This window comes from Geospiza fortis, unplaced genomic scaffold, assembly GCF_000277835.1.
Source record: "Geospiza fortis unplaced genomic scaffold, GeoFor_1.0 scaffold2, whole genome shotgun sequence".
NCBI lineage: Eukaryota > Metazoa > Chordata > Aves > Passeriformes > Thraupidae > Geospiza > Geospiza fortis.
In genome coordinates this window covers 3,757,756-3,766,846 of record NW_005054366.1, presented here as the reverse complement: position 1 = coordinate 3,766,846, position 9,091 = coordinate 3,757,756, and the positions used below count along the sequence as shown (strand labels likewise).

General features: G+C 45.0%; 1 protein-coding gene across 3 annotated transcripts in view; it reads left to right on the top strand.

Moving 5' to 3' along the window:
* Positions 1–9,091, top strand: part of MAP1A (microtubule associated protein 1A) — a 41,051-nt gene that overhangs the window by 10,698 nt on the left and 21,262 nt on the right. The window contains exon 1 of one of the 3 annotated variants that reach the window (XM_005424257.2): positions 3,318–3,365. The exons of 1 other annotated variant lie outside the window; for it this stretch is intronic. The gene's annotated coding sequence lies outside the window, so the exon portion shown is untranslated. Of the gene's footprint in view, positions 1–3,317; positions 3,366–3,497; positions 3,658–9,091 lie in introns of those variants that run through there. One more of the 3 variants, XM_031059705.1, reaches the window with a different exon arrangement.

Below are 9,091 nucleotides of genomic sequence, written 5' to 3'. Positions count from 1 at the left end.
AGCTTATTATTATTTATGATCCAGGATATTACTGTCAGTGTGATACTGGCTAAGGTGTGTAGTCATGAAATAAGTGTTCACATTTTTAACAGTTTAATTCCATGTTTAATTCCATATCCTAGTCAGAAAGGAACTACACCTAACATCACAGGAAGCTTTGTGGCCTTTTCAAAGCCACGAGGACAGAGAACAGCCTGAAGACAGGATCTTTGTTTCAAACCATAGTTGTCAGTTTGACAAAATGGAAAAAAGTGGTTTGAGGTTTTTTAGCATAAATAGGGAAAACCTCCCTGTCTCTTTTCTAATTCAATATGTAAAATATATCTATCCTTGCATCAGAGAATAATAGTGTCTTTAACCTTTCATGTTTGAGTGGTCGTTGGAATTGAATCTCAATGAGCCTCATCTTAGTAGTGGTCCTGGTGCCTGGTCTGTGAGGTTCCATAACTGTCAGATGAATCTCCTGATCTCCTAAAGGACTGAAGAAATGGAAATTACCTTGATCATAGCTCTAAGTCTTCCTGGTAGAAGCTCAGTGCCCTTTTTTTAGGAACTGGAAGAGCCTTGAAGATAGGTGAGTGCTTCCCCTACTAGTTCCCTTTTGCTTTTGATGAAAATTTTTAGGTTTATTGCTAAATGTTGTTTTCTTTAAAAGCTGAAAAGAAGAGATTATCTGCAGCTGCTATCTGATCATATGAAGGCAGGGAGGCTGCCTCAGAGAACATGTGTGCAGGAGGCTTCTTAGGCCACTTAAATAACAGGTGCATGGTAAAAGCAGCAGCTACTTTAAGAACCTCTTCAGTTTTGAGAAGTGTTTTGCTGGTCAAATAGTACACATATGCCAAGAACAGTGCTTTGTGAAAACCACCATACCTTGTAAATTACTTTTGCTTTGTAAACATCCACTTGCAAAGTATAAAAATATGCATTCCAGTTTGCTGGGGTGTGAACATGTAACTAAGAGTGGAAAGTGAGAGGGAAACTAGAGACAGTAGATGCACCTACCTTCAGACATTAATTTCATAGAGATAGCTGTTTCTAATGTAAATTCTCAATAGGAACTGGAAGATGCAAAATTTTTCTGACATAAAGAAGTATTTTGAGGCAAAAGAGAAAAGAGCATGACATATTGTTGAAAAAACATTGTTTCCTTGTAAAATAAGATCATGGATGGAAGATAACAAATTGGTCTGTTTATATATTAAAAAGGTTTTAATGCATTTAAGGATATCCAGCTAGTTCACGCTTTAAGTTGTACTTGCGTGAGTGTTAATAGGAAGGGATTTTGAAACAATTACTAATATCAGGAAATGTTCTGATTAGACAGTAAAATCTAATTTTGCTGCTTGAAATAGAATATATCAATATTTTAAAAAAAATCAATGCAGAAGGAGATCATGCTACTCCAAATATCCTGCTAGGGGCTAAATTTGATCACTGTTGTAGTGGGTGTAGAAAAGGAAAAGGCTTGTAGAGTTGTGTGTCATTGTATGAAACGGCCTGGGGAATATGCCCTTCCTGGTGTGCAATGGGAGCTGCCATTCTGGAGTGCTCTGAAAAATCTGCTGATGGCAGTGCAGTTTCCAGTGTGGGTCAGTTCTAGAGCCAGACTAGGTAATCCTCTCCCTTCCCTCCTGCACCATTGGCGCTGTTCTCTGAAGTGACAGACATATCTCAGTGTTGTGGGTTTATTAGAAAAGACCCCAAGAACTGCCTAAGGGATGAAATTGTCCCTGGGCTACCCATCTGTGGCAGTTCTTACACTGAAGTGGATGATGTTAACTCAAATATTAAGAAGCCTAGCTTATATGAAGCAGTAATAGCAAATACATCCTCCTGCTTTGTCTTCAGCACTCCTACATAGCAGCACCTTTAAGGTAATATCCTTTGCTCACCTGTTGCATCTTTAAACTTAAAAAGGGGACTGCACATTAGGTTTGCAGTCATCTGCATCCCCACCTGTTTACTTGGCTCTTTACTTCTGACTCCTTTTTTATTTTGACTATGCAAAACTCTTCAACTTGTGTTATACTGGTTATAGTGGGATGACAGGTACAATGGGTAGTGATAATGACCCCCTCTGTCTCAAAGAATGTCCGTTGTAGTGCACAGGGGACCTATAGCATGGAGCTATTTTCTTCATAGTTTGTCCTTTGAGAATATTTTAACCTTTGGTCTTTTTAAAAGATGATGCTATGTTACCTGTCCAAAATAAACAGAAATTTAAGATGTTTGATCCAGTGCATTGATTTTTCCTCAGCTTTACAGATATTTGCCACTGATGGATGTCATCTGAAAGCTACAGAAAGGAAAGTTCTGATTTGGGTTTTTTTAACTTTTAAAACTTAAAATTCTGTGATATTTTTATTTCTGAGAATTGCATCCTGTCTGACAGTCCTTCTAAAATCACTGAGGGAGACCTGCTGTGTAGCTGACGGGACATCTCCAGCTTTCACAATTAATTCTGGAATCTAGAAGTAAGCCAGCATCATGTGTAAAGCCAGCAGGGCAGTGAGAGTGGTTTCAGTTTTTGCTGTGGGGGAAAAAAAATCCAAAAAATCACTATTGCCAACTAGCACACCATGAAGTAATCTGTATATTCCAATGCTGGACTGGGATGCCTGAGACCAGCAAAGCAGAAACAGGGAGGCACAATTATTTGCAAGTGCCTTGGAGGTGATGCTGATTATGAAACAAGTTGCAAGGTTCTCAGAAAACAATGTAAACATTTATCTGAAAACATGCTGGAAATAGGTCTCCAGAGGTTGAATATCTGGTATTCTTGCCTCACTCATTTGCGTTCATTGTCTGTCCAGTGTGGTCCAAGCTCAGCACTGGCCCATGTCCGTGCGTGAGCAGCCAGGTGCTGGTGTGTGGTGTCAGGGTCATCTATCCCCCTAGCAGGGGTGGGTTCGTGTCACTCGTTTAAAACTGGAGGAGCAGCTCTGCAGCTGGAGTCCGACGTGAGGTTCCAGTTTGAGACAATTAAAGCTGAAGGCGCCCAAGGTGGGATGGAGAGCACCCCTCCGGGAGCTCGTGAGGAGAGAGAGGCCCGTGAGGCCTGAGAGTGATGTGAAAAGTGTTCAGCCAGCACCGGAACCCTTGTTGGCTGGGCTCTGACCTGTGTCGGGTATTTCGGAGCGCGGGCCGCGGTTTGACCCTTGTCGGGTGTTTCACAGCGCGGGACAGGACCTCGGTCCACGCCGTTGCCCGGAGATCGCGAGCCGGAGCCTCTCTGGCCCGGCCGCGGAGCACCGGAGCAGACCAGGCCGCCCGTGGGGGTGCCCGGGGTCGGCGCTGCGGGCGCTCCGCGGCCATCCTCCGCGCTCAGCGCAGCCGATCGGCGTCGCTTCCCGGCCAGGATGGTAGGTGCATCTGTCTTCCCCACCGGCCTGGGGCGAGCAGCGAAAGGTGCCGGGGCGGTCGGGAGTGAGGAGCCCCGGTATCGTGGAGGTTGCGGGATGGAGGCGGCGGCGCTTTGTTCGCGCTCGGATGCTGTTCGTTGCTTTGGAAGACGTTGGTCGGCCGGGGAGGACGGGCCCTTCTGGGGAGGTAACGGGGGATATCGGTGACGGCAAGCGGACCTGTCCGGGCTCTGCGCTCCTGTGCGCGGTCCCGGTGAGCTGCTGGGGCTGCGCAGCCCTGGCAGAGTCGCAGGTGAGGAGACGCACCTGCGCGGAGCGCTCATAGCGGGTGCGGGTTTATTTCCTTGGAATTTGGGGGGTTGAGGGGGATTAGTAACAAGAGAGGAAGGTGACTGCGGATGGAGCTTGGGGTTTCTATGATCTGCGGACCTTCCCCCTTCTCAGCTGTTTGTGCTCGAGTATAGGAACAAAACCCAAATTCCCCAGCTGCTCAGCTGTTTGCTGCACTTGTGTCCTTAGCTCAAACACAGAGAAGAATGTATGAAGATGGGTTTAGAGAAGAATCTGGAGAAAGTATTCTGCCTGTCAGGAACGTAAAAGAGTCCTGCATCATTATGTTTTATCCCAGTATAGTCTTCTGACCCTGAAGATGGTGTGCTGCTGGAGAACGGAGGAGGTGGTACAAGGCATCTCACAGATGCTGCCTTTGGGCAAGGCTTGGTAAAAGACAGCATTAGCGTCTGTATCACCGTTCAGCTGATGCTGGAATGAGGCTAATACCAGGCAGGAGGGGGGAGGGTTGTTAAGGTGGACTGTCGTGCTATTGATTTGATGGAAGAGAGATACAAGGCCTGTCTTCTTTTGCAATTTCTCTGTCCTTTGGTGCTGCACGCCTGCATATGAGTAGTCTTGAAGTAGCTGAAGTCTGACTTCAAGCTTCACAACACTACATTCTTCCAGTACAGGAAACCAAAAAGCACCCAAATGCGTCCAGTAGGTGGGAGAGGAAAAAGGAAGGTTCCCCTAAAATGTGAGTGATGCAGCCTTTCTGTGGCAGCAGAGGGAGAAGATGTGGCCAATCTTGGAGCTGATTTTCATCCTAGTAGGCTATAAGCAGGGACTTTGTGCTTAAGAAATGAGAATAACAAAATGCTTTCTTTTTCCTAGCAGTAGTCCTTTGTCATCCCTCACCTTGCTGCACTGCCCTTGTAACACAGAAGGATAAGGGGCCAGCTGTCTCCTTATCATTAGCTCTCCTTGCATTACCAGTGGTACTGTGTGATGATGACACTGCTGCAATCACAGACACATGAGGTTCTATTTCAATAGGGTATTTCTGGCATTCGTTAGTATCGCCACCAGCAAGCCTCTTGTTAAAAGTGTTAAATTATCTGTATGCTAGAGCTGAAATGTGTTGAAGTATTTCAAAATAGGACCTTTTATCTCCAGGGTTCAGAACTAGAAGAGCAAGAGCATGGTTTGCCATTTTGTGCAGACTTGGGTATGTGACCATGAATATCTGTCAGACACTGTTGTTTTGGCTAAGAGGGAAAAAGAGAACAAGCAAAACCTTGTAAATCAGGGAGGGAGCAATGAAAAGAAGTCAGTAGAGATACCAACAAAAGCTTTCTTAATATAGAAGAGAGGGGGCTGCGAGTGATCAGAATGGGACTGTCAGTGATTAGGGAGGGGAAAAAGGAGGGAGCTGTAATCACTGTGTCATTGATCATACAGTGAGCTTGGAGGGGAGGAGCATGGCTGCTGCACACTCACACACGCAGAGACACACGCACACACACACTGCGGCAAATTCTGCAGCTGGTGCCTGCTGGCTTGTGACTGCAGAAAAAACAAGCTCCGGTTTAAATTCTCTGATCTCAGAGACGAGGCTGTTTCTATTCCAAGTTGCTCTGGTTCCGCTGTGAAAAGCCCTGCAGGCTGGGCATTGTTCCAGAATGACAGGGATTCCTCTTTCTTCTGATGGGATAAGGGCCCTTTTGCTGTGTCAGGTCAGTACCCTCTCTGTCTCCTTGATGGTTTCATACTGGTTGGCTGCATCCAGCCTCTGTTTCTGTCCTTACAATTTCTCCAGCAACTAGTTAGTGAGTTGGGACACATTTTTTTCTCCTCTCCTTTCCTTTCCTGTAATCTGGCAAGGCCAGGCTGTGAGACCTTCTGCCCTACTCCCATTCTGCAGATAGAGAGATGTGTAGCTTTGCAGTAGTTTCTTTCCTGACAAAACAATCTACCTCCTGTCATGTCCTTTTGCCACTCTTCCCCATTGTCTATCACGCTGGCATACCTGGGTCACATCTTCAGCAGGTGTGGTGGTAAGTGGATGGTAGACTGGATCACAGGAGCATGGTGAGCAATTGCCAGCTTTTTGGTGAAAGCAAGGAAGCTGCGTGTGTGTGAACAAGAGGTGCAATATGTCTCCAAGGGGCATGGCTGGACACCAGGGGAAGCACAGAAGATTAGTTCCTCAGCATGAGTTTCTGTGGGATGTGGCTTGTGCTCTTTGTACATGGTCAGACACAGACCTTCTTAGGTAACTTCTGGGATGCATCTTGCAAAGGAAGAAGAAACTCAGAAGCAGATAAAGATGCAGTAATACATTCTTGTGATAGGTGTCTGAGTACAGAGATCTTGGTGGATGCTGCTTCTAGCCGAGCCCAGGGTGCTTGTGACAGGCATTATCACAGACTTTCCACTGCTCCTTGATGGGCAGAAGAGAAAGGCCTCCAGACCTTGAGAGGAGATGCTATGGGAGCAGTTCGGGTAGTCTGGTTAGTACACGGAGACCCAACAGTAGCAGCTAGTTTAAAACACAGGGAGTATCTTCCAGCCTGTTAGTTAGGCAAAAGTACCTGGGGAAGAAGGGCAGCTGATAGAGACCCTCCATCAGCCCAGAAACTCTGTATAGAAGGAAGGAGAGCAAGCTATGTGTAAATGAATGCCTAAAATTTATTCTGGGGGGAATTTACTGAGATGGAAAAAAGCTTTATTTTTCTTTCCCCCTCAAAAATCATGAACTTTCTGGACTCCAACACCAGCACAGTAGCTGTTGACAGGAAAGATTAGAGAAAGTATTGAGCTAGTTTGGTTCTAACTTCTTAGTTTGTATTATTTTTTTCTCCATTCCCTGAGAGGTGCTTGGGTGCACAGTATGAATTCCTCTTACAAATACACCTTCTGTATTTGCTGTAAACACTTTCCTTCTAAAACGTTGAAAATGTTTCAATTAAACAATGGAATTAACAAGCTTCTACCAGTTTTTTGCAAGTTGGTGGAGCAGGCAATTGATCAGAGTCAGTGCCTTCATGGGAGCGGTGCGTATCTGTCCTGCGCTCCCCGCTCGCACGCCAGCTGTCAGCACGTGGCTGTCTCTGAGCATGCTGCCACTTGCACAGTTGGTAGTTTTGGCCCACAAGTGGAGCTGAGAGTATGGCAGTGGACAGCAGGGAATGTGGAGGAAGCTGGGATTATGGTGGCGGAACAGAGCAGGGTGGACACACAAAAAGCAGTCTTCATTAGTTCATGCTTTGCTGTGCCTAAGCTCTGTCACTTGTTTTTACCTTTGCTTCACACTAAGGAAATGGAGATAAATTTCTACGTGTGGTGACTTTAGATCAGTTTTCTTCCTCTCATAGCTTCCTCTCCAGGATCTCAAAAGTTAGTATTGATGGCACAGTTAGTTATGTATCCAGCTCTTCAGGAAGTTTCTGTCCTTCTGATGCTTTATTCACAGATGAACATGAGCACTAATCTCCTTGGCCAGCAGGTTCTTAGTTCTCCTGAGACAGTCCTTGAAGTCTTGCTCGACCGATTTCTCAAATGCGTAGAATATTACTGGGTTGACTTGGTTTTTTGGTTTTATTTTTTAATGAGGAATACAATTTTGATTAATTTCTGCTTTTTGGAAAAGCAGCATTATCTCAATAGCAGTATTTGGAAAGATATTAGTGAGCCCTTTCTTTCTTTGCTTTCGAAAGGAAAGGCTTGAATATTTCCTCCAAGAAGTTGAAGGCTGAGAATCACCAGCTAAAGGAGACTTGCAAATCACAGAGGGGCAGGATTCAATATGCATGTCCGTTATCAATACATAGCTACTGAGTAACATTTCAGTAGCTACAAAGCTACTGAATAACATTTGTCTCTCTTTGCACGTGTTACTGTCACTCATGCACCTTCTTGCGAGGCCCTGAAGTCTTTGGCAATGTGCTAGAACCTACCGAGGAGCTGTAAAAGTTCAGTGCTGTTTTTCACAACGTGCTATAGCTACAAACTGTGTTTAAAAAGCATGGCAGCATAACTGGCTTCCTCTATTGACTTTCAAGTTGAGAAATTCAGTTAATTGCTTTTGCACTTTGCTTATCTTTTGTTTCACTGATATCATCTGTCCATTCTCTATTAAGCTTCAGTGTCAAAAATTTAAGTAATTGAAGAGAAAAACTAGAAGGAAAAGGCCATTAGTAGCTCCCTGTTGAAAATTGTCTGAGGAATGTCGGTCTGTCATCAGGCACTCCAGATGTTCTTAGAAGAGAAATGGGCAAGAAGCCAGTGATTTTTCTTCCGGGTGACTAGATTTATGTTCTGAAAAGCTTGCTAAAAATGGATTAAGAGGGGTAATTTAAGTTGCAGTACTTAGACAGAAATGCAGACACTATCCAAGCCATGTAAGAAGTCAATGGCCTCCATCAAAAATTACTCCTTTGCACAAGGGTAAAGCATTGGATAGGGTGGCTCTCTGCGCCTTTGACCCACGTAGCGTCTTTCTGAAGAATCAGCTTGCAGGGCTGATAGGTATAATACGTGTTTTGGCCCCGTTCTTGGTTGCTAGATTTATGTGTGAGTTTCATTTGTTACGGCTTTTCTTTCTTGCTGTTGGTCCGCACTCAAAAGCAAAGAGCACTGCTAAGGAAGAGGGAGGCATGGGAGCAAGAAAGGCTTCCATGCCTGCATGGATATGAGGGAACTGAACAAGTAAGAGGCCCTGTGAGAAGCATTTGTGGTGATGGAAGCCTCTCCTGGTCCTTTTTATTCTCCCTGGTTAGAAAGTTCAGTTCCTGATTCCACTGTGTAATCTGCAAGCTGAAATGGACCTGTCTACATGGGGTGGCATTGGGAAGCAGGGGCTTCTGAGATGGAATAAGACTTAAGTGAGCTTGTTTCAAGCAGACTGGTGAGAGGCAGTGGCTGAGAGGACATAACAAGGGGAAGATGGCCTGGAGTACTCTGCTAGAAATCTCCTTGGCTGCTTGCAAAGCCCTCTGCCTTCACTTCTAAATGGACAGGCCCTGTGTTTGCTGGCAGAATGGAGAGGAGGCCTTGGAATTTTCAACTTTGAAATAACTTTTTGTATCACATTCATTATTATTGTACTCCACCACAAATCAAATCCCAGGAACACAGACCATGCAGAGGATCTATCAAGGGTCAACTAGATCCAGGAATGCAAAGTCAAGATGCAACAAAGAAAGCTGTTGGCAGAGGAGAGCTGCTTTTTCTCAAGGGCTAGCAGAATGCAGTCCTGTGCTTCACCAACCACCTCAGCCACTCAGAGTTCACAGCTGGTTTAATATGTGTATCTTCATGAGGGCTGACATTCAGCAGGTCATCCTAAAAACAAGTAAGGGAATGAAGAAAAGCTACTTGGAATGAGACTGTTAATAGTATGCAATAGGAATGAGGTTTAAAGAGTCCAAACAGTTGCTGTAAGTCAGAGG